The sequence below is a fragment of the Ictidomys tridecemlineatus genome, chromosome 1 (genome assembly GCF_052094955.1).
Source record: "Ictidomys tridecemlineatus isolate mIctTri1 chromosome 1, mIctTri1.hap1, whole genome shotgun sequence".
Taxonomy (NCBI): Eukaryota; Metazoa; Chordata; class Mammalia; order Rodentia; family Sciuridae; genus Ictidomys; species Ictidomys tridecemlineatus.
In genome coordinates, this window is record NC_135477.1 from 146,845,604 (window position 1) to 146,861,418 (window position 15,815).

Genomic DNA, 15,815 nt, shown 5'->3' on the forward strand with positions numbered 1-15,815 from the left:
ATAGTTATGATCCCTACTTACCGACGAGAAACTCAAGGATTAGAGAAGTCCTCTGGGATTAAACAGTGAGGATGTAGTAGATGAGATGGGGTGTAAACCTAGGTTAACCTGACTCCATGGCTTGAGCTTGTAGTCACTCATTTATTTGCACCCAAGGGAATGGAGGATGCTGCAGGCAGAGCCATGGGAGAAACTGTCCCTTCTTCTAATCCCCCTATAGATGATGCTCTGCTCTCTCCAACAGGCTGAACTCCAACAGGATGTGGGTTCTTGCCTTCTCCTTTATAGGGACAGAAATGATGCCCTGATCTTTCTGTGGACAGCCTGGTGGTACCATCTCTCTCTCTTTCACACACACATACACACACACACACACACACACACACACACACACACACACAGTTTTCATTTCTCTGATTGTCAGTAGAGAGTAACTAAAACCCTTCATGGATTTATGTTGGGACTTTCTGACATGGTTGTGTAGTTACTTGTCCTTAGACGACAGGAGGGATTAGCATTAAATGCTGAGATAAATACACCTGCCCATTTACACCTGCTGCTTTGATGCAGTTAGAGGCATCTATCAAAGATCCTTTGGAACCCAGAGATCTCAATCTAATTGCCAGGAATACTGGAGCTTTCTTCAGCTAGACTTAAAAGTGGAGAGGACAAAGAGCTAGTAACAAGAAAGAACACCAACTCAGGCTCCCAGGAGATTGTCCAGGGACAGAGGAGTAATCCTTCCCCAGCCCCGACTCCCTTGTGTCTTTGAAGAAATAGTCTCACGCCATGGATCAGCTGAACCTTTCACCAGAAACAAAAGCAGAAAGGACTTATGTGTCCTCCTACTATTATTCCTGTGAATAACTGGTCACATTCATTGCTTGTTTAGTACATTCAGGTTACTGCCAGAAGGGCCTTGCCGATATCATCTCATTTAATTCTCTGACAGCCAGGTGCTCTTCAAGCCTAGCGCTCCATAAGCCACCATTGACCGTACCATTCCTTCCTCCCAGGGGAGGGTAAGACCCTCCTTGTTTGTAAGACTGCCATTCAAACAAGCTCAAGAAGTAAACATTGCCAGGTACACAGCAGAAAAAGATCAATAGATCCACGGATTATGGCATCAATTCTTCTTATATTGAGAAGAACAGTCATTTGTTAATTGTTAGGTTTTATTCCATGTTTATAGACGTCCGTATAAATTTCATACTGAGAACTAACTATGATTGTTATTTTCAAATACTTATTTTTTAGTTATAGTTGGACACAATACCTTTATTTTATTTATTTATTTATTTTTACATGGCGCTGAGGATCAAACCCAGGAGCTAGGCGAGTGCTCTACCACTGAGCCACAACCCCAGCCCTAATTATGATTATTTGAATAATCCAAGTCCCCTGCCCCTTTGTCCTTCAGATTCAGTTCCTGCTCATTTCATCTGTTTTTTGCCTCATTGCAACACAGATTTGAAACTCAGTGAGGAAGACAGAATCACAAAAGAATTAGTGAGCAATATGGATTTTATTAAGCAATGAGGAGAAGGAGATGACTATCACACGAAAGGCCCCACCCTGCCCCACCCTTATTTTTAAGCAAGGTACCTCATAGTCCCTGTTGGACACTTCTGGCCTCTGGACACCTCTGCCTTTATGCTCTTCTCCCCAGCAGGGCCCATTCCACATGGTTAATGGAAGTGTTCCTTTCGAGAAATTCTGGGGGACTAAAATGTGTTCATTTCCTTATATGAATAGGCCTTCCTGACAGAATTCTGAAGTGAGGAACCATTTACAGAATCGTTACTCTAAACAGACTGATATAATGCATTCCAATTCAGATATTTTATATGTAATATAAAATAACTTTTGTTTAACATAATACTTGAAGGGATACATCAACACAGGAAATCATCAAGATAAAAAGAATGTTGAAAATAACTGAGTCCATACACTGTTGTGAGAACTATAGATAATTTATTATAAACTTAATGTAGCACCATATTAAACAATATGGTTTGAGTATGCCTGCTCCAAAATTCATGCTGAAATGTATTCTCCTTTGTGGTGGTATTGAGAGATAGGGTTCTAGGGGAAGTGATTCAGTCATGAGGGTATTTGTAGTAAAAGGGCTGGAGGGAACTAGCTAGGCCCTTTTGACATTCCATCCCTTCTGCCATGTGAGGACACTGCAGTTGGCATTCTCCAGAGGATATGCAACAAGGTGCCATCTTGAAAGACCTTAACACCTTGATCTTGGACTGCCAAGCCTCCAGAACTGTGAGAAATTAATTTATGTTCTTTTTTAAAATATTTTTTTTAGTTGTAGGTGAATACAATCCCTTTATTTTATTTTTATGTGGTGCTGAAGATCAAACCCAGTGCCTCACGTGTATGAGGCCAGCGCTCTACCACTGAGCCAAAACCCCAGCCCCTAAATTTCTGTTCTTTATATTACCTGGTCTCAGGTGTTTTGTTATATCAGCACAAATGTGCTTAGCACCCAAATTATAGATAAATAATATACAGTGGTTTCCTATTATGTGTCTTATCTTTCCCTTTACTGTGGAAACAAATCACTTTTAACCAGGCAGCACTGGTTCTATTTGGGGTTTGTGGTGTGCCCCATATTATTCTTATCTTGATTCAGATTTAGATGTGAGAAATTCAAACCATACCACATTCAAATACATTTTTTTCCTTCTTGTACCTGCTAATGGGTTTAATCTAGACAAAATATCTAATTTGCAGCCAAAAGTATAAATGAAGCCCTAATTCATGTATTTGCTCACTCTTCCCCATTCTCCCCCCGATCTCCAGTACATCTCATGTTACCTTTTACTCTGGGGGCTAAATTCCCCACTCAGTTTTCCAGAGTCCAGGTGCATTAAGAACCTGTCTCTGGTAGACCTTGTTGGCTAAAAATGATTTCCATTGAATCCAAAAAGGTAACTTTAGTATCAGAGAGGTAAAATCTTATCAGCATTGGCTGTGGATCAATGGTTTTAAATTCCTGTGAGAGTCAACTGTGGAATGACTCCTTTTATAAGCAAAATAACAGATTTAACTTTCTTGAAAGTCTGCCTTCAAATGAATTGAACCTCAATTGGAATGGCACCATGTTCTGTAATGCTTTCCATTAAGTAAATGAATTTCAGTTGTTCAATAAAATATTCAGGATTATCACTGAGATTACTTTCTCTGGGCCCACACTGCTTATGATTCTGGGTGATTGCCTAAGAGCAGCAGAGGATTTAGCAGGGAAGTCTAGAGAGTCACATGAGAAAAGGAACAGCTGATGTCCATGATGTCTTTATTTCATGATCAGTAGAAATATTAAGAAAAACCTAAGATGAAAACACCTAGAGTTTAATACACTTTTCCAGATAGTTTTTTTGTGTTTTATTTGTTTTTAATTTTTAATTTAAGCATTCTTTTTTTTTGTACCTGGGATTGAACTCATGGGCACTTGACCACTGAGTCACATCTCCAGCTAATTTAGAGAAAGGGTCTCACTGAATTGCTTAGCACCTTGATGTTGCTGAGGCTGGCTTTGAACTCGCCCGCCATCATTCTGTCTCAACCTCCTGAGCTGCTGGGATTACATGCATGCAGCACTGCGCCTAGCTAGTTTGAGCATTCTTTTTTTAATTTTTTTAAATTTTTTTAGTTGTAGATGGAAACAATGTCTTTGTATATTTATTTCCATGTGGTGCTGAGGATCGAACCCAATGCCTCACACGTGCAAGGCAGGCGCTCTACCACTAAGCTACAGCCCCAACCCCTAGTTTGAGCATTCTCATTGTGTAAATTTCTAAAATTTTCTCTATCTCTTCAAGTGCTAACCTTAAGATATATTTCAGAGGGCTGTTGTCTATTAGGATTTGTGGTGAAAAGGAAACACTGGGAATTTTCTCCCACTATTATCACAACACACCTTTCTTTCCTACTTCCCTAAATCAATTTTCTTGGTATATGAAGTGCCCAGCAGGGTAAGGGTTGATGCTTACTGGTAAAGCAACTTGTCTGGCATGCACAAAGCTCCATATTCCATGTGTAGAGTTCAATGCCCAGCACTGCAAAAATGCAAATTAACTAAAATAAATTAATTACTCAAATTAACAAACCCTCCTCATAGTGAACAACCTTCAAATTTTAAACTTTTATTTTACTTTTCTAAGGAAATGGATTTGATGCCATTGATGTAAGTTATTTTTTCTTTATATTTTCTATATCTTCAAATCAGCATTTATGGGTTTTTAATAGAGGAAGAAAAGAATCCTCCCCACCCCCCCAGTACTAGGGATTGAACCCAGAGGTGCCTTATCACTGACCTACATCCCCACCCCTTTTTATTTTGAAACAGGTTCTCAATACGTTGCTGAGTGCCTCGCTATATTGCAGAGGCTGGCTTCAAACTTGCAATCCTTCTATCTCAGCCTCCTGAGTTGCACCATGGCACCTGGCAAGAAAAACCTTTTTACAAAATCTGTTTTAACCAGCATATATCACATTTAGCCATAGGAACCCTAGAAGGATATTCACCAATATAGAAACATTATCTTGGAATAAGTGGGATCGTTGTTAATTTTTAGTTTCATCTCTTTTGCACATTTATTTTTCTGCAATGCACATTATGTTCATAATAAGTGAGCCTTTTTCCACAATGAACACTATCTGCAAAAAAATGGAAATTTTGTTTCTAAAAAATCACACCTAAACCAAAAGGTAAATATTTGTTCTTGAGTTTGTGCTTGTACCATATCCACATTTTGGGCTTTAGAAAGTACATAACTTTTTCTTCCGTGTTTGGAATTGGGTTTAGTGAGGTTCAGAAACTGCCTTGGGAAGGGCTCCAGGATTCTACAGAAGCCAGCAGAGATCCCTGTTGCTCTTTTCCTCTCTCTGTGTTTCTTCCCCTACAACAGTGCAGAGGCCATACAAGGCCTGCGTCTAAAATAATAGCAACAGCAATACTAATAGTAATTATGCATTCGTGTAATTCCTAATACTTTCAGCTTTTCCTGGTCATTCTTCTCTGAGCCTCAGAGTAACCGGAGAGTAGACAGCATACAGAGCATTGGTGTTCTCCCCAGGCTGCAGCCCAAGCGAGGTTTTATTTATTTTGGGAGGTACCCAGAATTAAACCCAGGAGGTTCAACTTCTGAGCCTTATCTCCAGCGCCCCCCCCCCCACTTTTTTTAAAGTTTGAGATAGGATCTCGCTGAGTTGCTTAAGGCCACACCTGGTTTTGGATTCTGGCTTTGAACTAGCTATCCTGCTACCTCAGTCTGTGGAGCCGTTGGGATTACAGGCCTGTGCCACCGCACCCAGCCCAAGTGAGGTATTTAAGCAACAAGGATCACTTTAGGCTTCTGTTAAAGACTCATCAAAGCATTGCAGTGTGTCAAGAATATCATTTGAAGTCTTTATAAGAGGCCCTACCAGATAGGGCCAAGACCACCTCTGTGACCTCATCATCCCCACTCCTTTAGCACTGCTCTGGCCCCACTGCCACTTGGATCCTTTATTCAGGAATGCAGTTCATCCACCCAGTTCTGCCACCACCCTATACTCCAGAGCTGGCTCCATTTTACCTAGACACACCTTTCCGACCACACTGGTTAAGTAGATGTGTTCCCACCCTCTCTTCTGTATTAGTTATCTGTTCTCACTCAACAAATTACCCCAAACCTTAGTGGCTTAATGCAACACACATTTATTGCCTCATACAGTTTCTGTGGATCAGGAACCCAGGAGTGGTTTGACTGGGTGGTTCTGGCTCTGGGTTTCTCACAAGATTGCTGTCAGCAAGGGTGGCATCATCAGAGGGCTGAAGAATCTGCTTCCAGAGTGACTGCTGGATCGGGGCAGGAAGCCACAGTTCCTTCTCATGTGGATCTCTTCATAGGGCTGCATGATTGTTGTCAAGAACAGAGCAGCTAGATTCCTCCAGGGCAACGGATCCAACAGAGCCAGGCAGACCTACAGAGTTTCTTGTGGCCTAGCTTCAGAAGCCATGCACCATCATTTATGCAATGTTGTTTGCAAGCCAGCACTGTTTAGCTGAAAATGGGCCTATTCAAGGGCATGAACACTAGGACCATTGCAAGAACCACTGTGGGCTGTCTTGGAAGCTGGTCCTGTGTCTTCTATCACCAGTAAATAGTAACTGGAAATGTTTACAAAACAATCACCAATTAATTTTTTAAGTGTTTATTGTTTGTGTCCCCCATTCATTTATTCTCTGTCCCCTGGACTCAGACCAGTGCCTAACATGCAGCTGATGCTCAATAAATATTTATGGAAGAAATAGGAAATCCTTATGTCAACCAATTGCTTAAAATAGGAGGTAGGAAATGGATATAAAATGAACATCTCAGGTTAATGTCGACTTCATCCAAGAAATTTTAATTGAATAATTGGATGGGAGGGACTAAGGGTATCCCTTAAATAAATAAAGATTTCCTCTTTATTTACTGAAACATTTTTCACTTTTTAAATCAGGAAATTGTAAAGTATGGTTTTTGTTTTCTCATGATTAACTTCCTGACTCTTTTTCTCTCTCCCTTGTCATTTTAAAGTGAAACTGTCCATAACAGATTTATCTGTTGTATCTTTTTCTGTAATAATTTTATATAATTATTTGTTCCAATATAGTTAATACGTAAGTCATCAAAATGAAAATGTATTATAATCATATTAGATAGGAAACAGCAGGGATAACTCGAAATTAAACTAGAATGGTTACATGTTTATTTACATGTTTTTACCACTAATGGTAAAGTCTGGGAAGGCACTGATGTGCACTAAGATTGTCTGCAAATCAGCAGCATCCAAATGATCTAGGAACTTGCTAGAAATACAAATTTTGGCATCACCCTGGTCCTTGTGAATCAAACACTGCATTTAAACAAGCTTTCTGATGACTCACGTGCATGATGAACTTTGAGGAACATTGCTCTTTAGGACTTAACCTGGACTTTGCATTTAGGAAGCCTTTTGAACTTCAGAAGAAAGGGGGGCATTTGTTTTTCCAGAGGCAAGTTTAGGAATGAGAGGCAGCATCTCCTTGTAACTGAGGTGTTTCTAGCTGAGAAGATGTTTTCTTGTGTTGATCACATGACAGTGCCCTCCTAGGGTGGTTCCTAATGTGGCCTCTGCACTTTCCTGGTGAAGTTCCTCTCAAATCCAGAAGGTTGACTCTGAGTTAGATTTCACCTACTTCCTGACAGCTGTTTTCCCTCAAATTAGTAAGAGCAGAGAACTAGTTGCTTCAGGTTGTAAAACCCAAGATGAGAAAATAGGGCCCAGGCTTCTTAAAATGATATGACCCAGAGAATAAAGCTTTTCCTGTTTTAAAAATTATTTTCCTATTTTTTTTCATTTTACAAAGAAACTTTGGTTGTTAAACTTGACTGTAGAAAAGATATATTTTAGTTTCATTTCTCAACCTCAAATTAAAAATAGAGATCTGTGTTTTCAAATTTCAGTTAAAATGGAAATTGCTTAACCTTCTTGGTTCTGTTTTCATTCCTTTACAGTTTTATTGTTGGGAGGTTATTTCCCTAAAACAGAGAAAAATGATTGTTGAACCATGTGTATATGATGAAATATCATTTCATGCCTAAGCTTTTTCTTTTAATTAAAAATTTAGCGTTAGAAAATTGGAGCAGTTCAATATTCTAAAGCTATTTATATAATGTATCAACTAAGAAAGTGCAGGACATTATATCTAAAATATTTGAGAAAGTATCATTAGTGTTATATTGACGTCTGCTATAGAGAGGTGAAATGATTGACATTCAAGCCAACTCTGTCTTCACATTTCCAAAATCCGGCCAAATTATATTTAAGAGCAAGATGTTGCCTATATCCGAATTTACCCACCATTGTTTTCATTCAATAATGTTTATGTGTCAGTCAGTGGGCCAGGCCATGGGATTGCAAAGAAGTGGGTGTATCCAGGCGTAGTGGAACATGCCTGTAATCCCAGCAGTTTGGAGGCTGATACCGGAGGATCACAAATTCAAGTGAGGCCCTAAGCATCTTAGTGAGACCCAGCCTCAAAAATAAAAAGGGCTGGGAATGTGGCTTAGTGGTAAAGTGCCCCAGTGTTAAATCTCCAGTACCAGAAAAAAAAAAAAGAAGTGCGTGTAGTATGTCAGGGTATTGCCTTTCTTGGAAGCGGTAGTTTGGCCAAGGAACTCTGCTAATAAAGCTAGCCAATCCCTAAAAAACAAATACCAAATGTCTTCTTTGATATAATGAGAGCAACTAAAAACAGAGCAGGGAGGAAGAGCAGGAAGAAAAGATTAACATTAAACAGAGACATGAGATGGGAGAGAAAGGGAGAGAAAAGGGAAATTGCATGGAAATGGAGGGAGACCCTCATTGTTATACAAAAATACATATAAGAGGTTGTGAGGGGAATGGGAAAATAAACAAGGAGAGAAATGAATTACAGTAGATGGGGTAGAGAGAGAAGATGGGAGGGGAGGGGAGGGGAGGGGGGATAGTAGAGGATAGGAAAGGTAGCAGAATACAACAGTTACTAATAGGGCATTATGTAAAAATGTGGATATGTAACCAATGTGATTCTGCAATCTGTATTCGGGGTAAAAATGGGAGTTCATAACCCACTTGAATCTAATGTATGAAATATGATATGTCAAGAGCTTTGTAATGTTTTGAACAACCAATAAAAAAAAGAAAAAAAAGTTACAAGTTAAATTTCAATACTAACGTAATTAGAATTGCTTTCATAGGTGATACGTAAATCAATACTTTTATCTTTGGATTCTAATAAAATGATATTCCTCATGAAAAAAAAATTTAAAAAAATTAAACCAGGTATTGGCTCCTGAAAATTTAAGATGTAAGCACTTGCTTTCCTACTCCTAAACTAAACATGTATTTCCTCAGAAATATAAATATTTGGAGCAAGTAGAGGGCTTGTAGGTTATCAGGCTGCTTTGTCAGTACTGTGTCGTCACTCCTATTTAAGTTTTGAATTTTTTTTTTCACTGACTCTGATGCATTTCTTAAATGGGCTTGTCTTGTGTACAATTTTATTACCATTTTAAAATCTGTTTCCTGACATGACTAAATTCATTTTCAAAATAGATCTCACTTAGTCCATTGCCTTCTCTGCTTCTGAAATTCAGTGTTTTATTTGTTTAAAATAATGTGTGTGTGTGTGTGTGTGTGTGTGTGTGAGAGAGAGAGAGAGAGAGAGAGAGAGAAAGAGAGAGAGAGAGAAAGAAAGAGAGAGAGAGAGAGACAGACAGACATAGACTTGGTTTTTCAATTTTTTTTTTTTTTTTTTTTTTTGTGGTAAGAATCTTGGTATTCAAATGGTATGCTGTCGTTCTGTACTTTTTATAGAAGGTAAGAAACCCAGGATGGAAATTATGCTCAGAAATATCTTTGGGTGACCACTCTTCAAGTCAGGTTCATTCAGGACTAGGTAAGGCACTAGGAAGTTTCAGCTTGTCTTTTCCAAGGCAAAACTTTGTAAGAGGGAGGGACATGGCAATGCTTGCACAATAATGTCCTTCCCTGGCTAATAATCTTCAGTGGTTCCTAGAGCTGCCATGCTTGAAGGCTTTTGGGCATTAGAGTCTTGTAAGAATTTAGCTCTGTGCTTAATTTTGAATTTGTTCCCTATTTTGTTCCGTATAATATTTAATTGAGCGATACATGGATGCCTATATCTGGTTTCCTTCCAGTTGAATTTTTATTAAAAAAAATCAGATCCAATCACTTCATTTTTATCTTCTTTTCTTCCAACTAACAGAAGAAATAAATAAAGCAAAGCTCAGCCAATGGTGCACACTTTCCCAAAGCATGACTGGATTGCTACAGGTGGTAGGCACAGTGATTACAGGTGGCACACCCATGTGACATCAAGCAAGACTATCACACTACAGGAATAGAATTCTCTTTTGAGTACTCTTTTAGTCCTTCTGTTCAGATCAGGAGAAAAGCTTCACTTGGGTGCAGGGAGTTCTGTAATACCTCCTTAACTTTTGGAACCTTCTTTAAAAAAATTATATATATAATATATATTAGTTGTAGATGGACATGATACCGATATTTATTTATCTTTATGTGGTGCTGAGGCTTGAACCCAGTGCCTCACATGTGCTAGGCAAGCTCTCTACCACTGAGCCACAACCCCAGCCCTCAGAACCTTCTTTATAAGGAAAAGGTAAGCCCCATGATCAGAGCTTTGCTAGGCAACCATATTTAGGTAGAATTTAAATCATTTTTATAAGTTGCTTTCTGCTTAAGGCCACTGGCAATTCTCTTCCATTAATAATAGCATTATAATATTTTCACTTAACTATTTTGAAGTATAAACTTATCAGTTTAGAGAAAACTGTTAAGTAGATTATAACACAGATGTTATGTGGTCTGGCAAGTTGTAAAGGTCATTCATGATAGATTTCCTTGATAAATTCTTGGGCAGAGAAAGAACCACGGAACTGGGAGCAGTGGCACATACCTATAATCCCAGCTTTTGGGGAGACTGAGGCAGGAGGATCCCAAGTTCAAAGCCTCAGCAACTTAGTGAGATCCTGTCTCAAATGAAAAATTTTTAAAAAGGCCTGGAGGTTTAGCTCAGTGGTAGAGTGCCCTGGGTTCAATCCCCAATAACACAGGGCGGGGGGGACAGGGGACAGACTCTGGAGTCACTTAGACTTGAAATCTGCATCTCTGATCTGGCGCTTACACTTACTAACTTTGTGATGTTAATAAAATTATTTCATCTCTCTAAGCTTTAGTTGTTTTCATCTCAAAATGGCACTAACAGTGACACACATGTATGTAAAGCCTGGAGTACAATGTTTTTGAAAAACAGATGTATTCAAATCTTAGCCGATCCCAAGCTAACAAACACTTCAAGACGTAATTATCATTCCTATAGCACAGTGTCAATCATTGGAAAGCATCTTATTTCCTTTTTTCTTTGATTCCTGCAGCACATAGGTCTCCCTGTGCACATTATGATATGGAAACTATGTGAAGTCTTAGAAGGATGTGACAGTATCTGGATCATATTTTTCTTTTCGATATTCACAAAAGGGCTCTGGAATCTCTGGGCCATCTGTGTGTTGTGAGGTAGCCAACTTAATAGTACACCTTTCCCCATTTGCATCTTCCTCAGCCCACCACATTGGCATTGTTGAAGACATGTGGCTCGCATTTACAATTTACATGGCCATATGCTACAATCCAGTTTTTAAATTCTATTTGTGGAATGAAGGCTTTATGGAAAACATTTTGCTACAGAGTTGTGAATGTGCTTAGGAAGATCCAAGTCATCCATTATGACCACCCTTCTCCTATCAGCCCCACACGTACTGGCCTCCTGGTCTGAGGTAAATTCATTAGCATGTGGCCATAAACATCAATTTTGGGGAATTATCATTCATGAGAACAATTGCTGGTACACCTGTATACTTTTGAGTGATAGCACATTTAATTAAATAGACATGCCCACTACAGTGTCATATGCTCATGTAATCTACCAGTGTCCATTTTAATATGGGATAATAAACTCACATTTTTAGCAAACTCAGAAATTGTAAGCCAAGCCCCATGTGGACCCAAGGGCCAATTTATTCCACAAATGGCCAATTCCCTGAAGGGAGATGTTTGAATGTAGTATTTTTTTTTTTTTTTAGTGCATTAGCTAAGAGAAAATCTAATTCATATGCTAAAGTGTGTCAGGCAGCTGAGTTCCAGCATTCAGTTCATCATTATCTTGAATTGTGGATTTAATCAAGTTCCTTCACTTAATATGAATATTTGTTTCAAAACCTAGCATCCTGCTTTGAGGAAAACCCTCACCTTTTATTTCTTTTGGTCCCCAGTTTTATGAAATCTGATGAAGACAGCCAGTGAAGTGAATCTAATTTGGGTGGTTGAATACTAAGGAGAAATCAGGGAGACCACATAGAATGTTGCTTTCATTAAAATAGCTTCGTCCAAGAAGACATTTTTCACCATGCTTTTGCATCTGTTCCAGTGTTATTTCCATTTTGCCTTGCTTAAATTAAGAAGGAATGTTATTAAAACAAAATAAAAACTCGTTTCATATATATATATCATATATGCATGTATGTGTATATCACACACACACACACACACACACACACACACACACACACACACACCAAGTCATTGGGCTGAATGCTGTGTTATTTGACAGATTTTGCATGACTGCCAGGGGGAGAGCAGTTTGCTTTACCCTCTTGATACAAAGCCAGCACATCTAATACAGTTTATTTGTTCAGAACTGGGCATCAGGTGTAATAGAGTTATGCATTATGTTTATGTGACCCTGGCTTTTATATCCCTGTAGTTGCCCATTCATTCATTTCGCAGATATAAATTAAAAGTGGAGATTGAAGATTAGATGTGCCAGGGCTCATGTGGGCTATGTGAAATGTGGTGTCTTTTGCTCTTAGAACTTATTGGATCATGACAGAAATATAAATGACCTGTAAGAGAATAGTCAACCCTGATGAGAATTCATTTCCATCAAGACATAGGTAGTTGACTTTGCTAGCAGATGAGGCTTACAAACTTATTTCCCCCTTTTCTTATTTCTTCTTAGCATTTAATTCAGCTAGCATCTCAAAGGGTCTTAAGCAATATTATCAAGTTATGTTTTTGGCCTTCAATTGTGAATGTGACTGATGTTAAGTAGATTCTCCTATTTAATACAACAAACATTTCTTGAGGGTCTTCTTTTCTTCCCCCCCATTTCCTATAAAATAGTCTGCTGGGCATAATATGAGAAGAAATGATCCAATCATCCCAGCTTTTTGCTGTCATATTTTTAAAAAAGTGAATGAAAAGCATTTGACCATTCAAGATGCTATTGAGATTACTTCTATAACACGATTCAACTTGCCTTTCTAAATTGGCCGTGTGCAGCAAAACTTCATATTGCTTAACAATTTAAAATTGTCAATATTTTCTATTTTTGTTCTATTAAAAATAGCCTAATGTCCATAATTTGTTGAACACCTACTGGATTTATCATTGTATGTAGTATGTGAAGAATATTCAAGCTCTAATAATGAAAAAAACAGCATTTTTGGAAATTGCTATTGAAAAAAAGCTCACTGGCAATGAATATCATTAGGAATTTGGGGAGTCAGTGGCACAGATGAAAGAAAAATGGGAAATGAGCATTGTATTTCTATTTAATATCTTTTATCTTTAATATCTTCTAGCTCCACTTTAAAAATACCTCCACCTTAAAAACATAGTAAGGATCATAGACTTTATTTTTACAGACTGTGAATAGGAATAGCATTTATAATGTCTTATATTATAAAACAATTTCTTACCTATTGATGGAGAGCAATTTTGGACTTTATGGGGCTTCCATTTCTCTGAATGTCCTGAGTTGTTCAAAATCAGGAATGGGGCAGGTAAGTGTTGAAAGTATCAGCATCTCACCTGACAGAACATTTGCTTCACTCCACCCAGCATGCAACCAGACATCGGGAGTGTTGCTAGTGCACACGGTAGCATGGACCAAGGAAGACCTGCAGTGGGACCGTCTACTCCCCACTGTTGGCCCCACTGCCTCATAATGTTCACTTTTAGAAGTCAGTTCAAGGGTCTAGCAGGACTGGTCTTAGGGCTTTCTTAGACTTTTGCTGACTATTCTAGATTTTAACCTTTTATTCTCATATTCTCTTGGTTTATAGAATTAATTTTCTAAGGAGCTCTGCTCTCCATCAATAAGCCCTCTGATCTTTTGATTTTACTCCATCGTTTTCCCTAGAAAATGGCAGGTTCATATGCAGGCCTTCCTAGGAACTTCAAGAAAATCTGGAATATGTACTTAGAATTAATTATAGGTATCTTTCTGGGTTTGGTGGAAAGAACAAAGAACATCTTTAGAAAATAAAAGTCCAAGTAAGTAGGTGAATGTCCATACTGACCTGTGACCTCTGGATTAGGAGATGGACTTCCATACTGGAAGACACCTGGATCTCTCCCCCTTATTTGCCTCTCATTTCCCCCTCAACCACCAAGTGTCAGATAATACCCAACAGAGAGTCTCAGGTCAGAACAGGAGCTGTAATTTGGCCCTCACAGAAGTAGATGCTCCTCTTCACATTTTTTAAAAGTGCATTATTCATATTACTCTGGATTAACAGTGACACCTCTTTTTTATATCTAAAAAAAGTAGAGGTGAACCCGCCTGACCAGACCATGAGCATATCCAGGGCAGGAGCCATGTCCGTTTTCCTCTCCAGTGCCTATTAGGTGACTTGGTACAGGGTCATTCATTTATTTAATCTGAATCATTTACTTACTCCAAATTGGACCATCTCAATAAATGTTCATTGAATAAATAAATATCCTTGCTTTAGAGGTTCTGAAATTCATGGGCAAATTTCAAGGTGTATATTTGAGAAATTTCCTACCCACTTCAGAACAAGATAAGCATGTGAGAAAAACAACTGTCATTACCATCTTAAAACCATTCCATGAGTCTCATAGTTCCTTGGATAAAGTCTCAAACTTTTCCTATGCTATAAGGCTTTCTACTTTTTTTCAGTCACTGCTTATTCTAGCCTTATAATTATTATTGATGTTGTTTTGCATTATCCCCTTCATCTCCATACTCCAGCCAGCCACACTGGCCTTATAAGTAACTAAATATCTGTACTCTTTCTCAACAGGGCCTTTGCATATACTGGTCTTGTGATTTGAATAACTCTTTCCTCTGTTCTTCACTTAGTTACCTTCTACATGTCTTTTAGATCTTAGCTTACACATTTTTTCCTTTTAAAAAAAAGTAGACCTTGACTTCCCTGCCCACCCAGTCTAAGTCAACTCTACCTTTTATGTGTTTCCTATTTCTATATTGCCGTCCTTCAGAGAACATAATGCAGTTGTAATTTTATGTTCATTTTGTATGGTTAAGCAATGTATCACGGTAAGGTTAGGTAATAAAACACCATGAAATCACAGTGACATTTAATATGTTTATGCTCACATGTCTGAGGGTGGTTGGGAGTTGGCAGGACAGCTGCTGTTCTTGGCTATAAGGACAGGACTCACTGGTTGATGTTTGATCTATCTAGGCCTTGGTTTGGGTGACTGGGGCAACTGCCCCATATGTACATTATCCTCCAAAAGGCTAGCTCAGTCACTCTCACACGTTAGTGGAAGATTTTTCTATCAGCCAAGGCAAGTCACATGGACAAGGCTAGAGTCAGAGTGGAAGAACATTTCAAAGTTACAGGCAAAAGAAGTGTCTGCACAGAGGGACTAAGACGGGGGCCTTCTTCACAGTCTTACCACAGTGCGGTGCTAAGCTCAAGTGAAGGCAGTGCTGGTGTGTCTCTTTTTAATTGTTGTTATATATCTAGTACCTACCAAGATGCACAATGGGTGATGAGTATTTCCTTAATAAGGAAAGGACATAATATGAAATGGCACTAATTTAATGCTGTTGTCTCAAGAATCTAGAAAAGCATTCACTTTGGAAAAAAGTTTCCTACCTTAGGGAAGATAAAAGAAAGCAGCCTAAAATTGTTAGCCTTTTTTTTTTTTTCAGATTCCAAAATTCCCCTATAAAACAGCTGTTTGCAACTCACAGTTAGTTAGCTTTTACTCCCCATCTCACACATTTCCATCCCTATCACTGGTGCCAGAAGTAGTGGAAGGTGTTTGAAAAGTAACTTCAAATAAATACAGTTAAGTATGAGCTGTGTGAATGAAGGGGACCTTATTTCTGAGGGAGAAATAAGGGTGGACAAAGTTCTGTGCAAGCT

At 38.6% G+C, this 15,815-nt stretch overlaps 1 protein-coding gene across 1 annotated transcript in view; it reads left to right on the forward strand.

Moving 5' to 3' along the window:
- Mcc (MCC regulator of Wnt signaling pathway) overlaps positions 1 to 15,815 on the forward strand; it is a 450,812-nt gene that overhangs the window by 150,998 nt on the left and 283,999 nt on the right. The window lies entirely within an intron of this gene.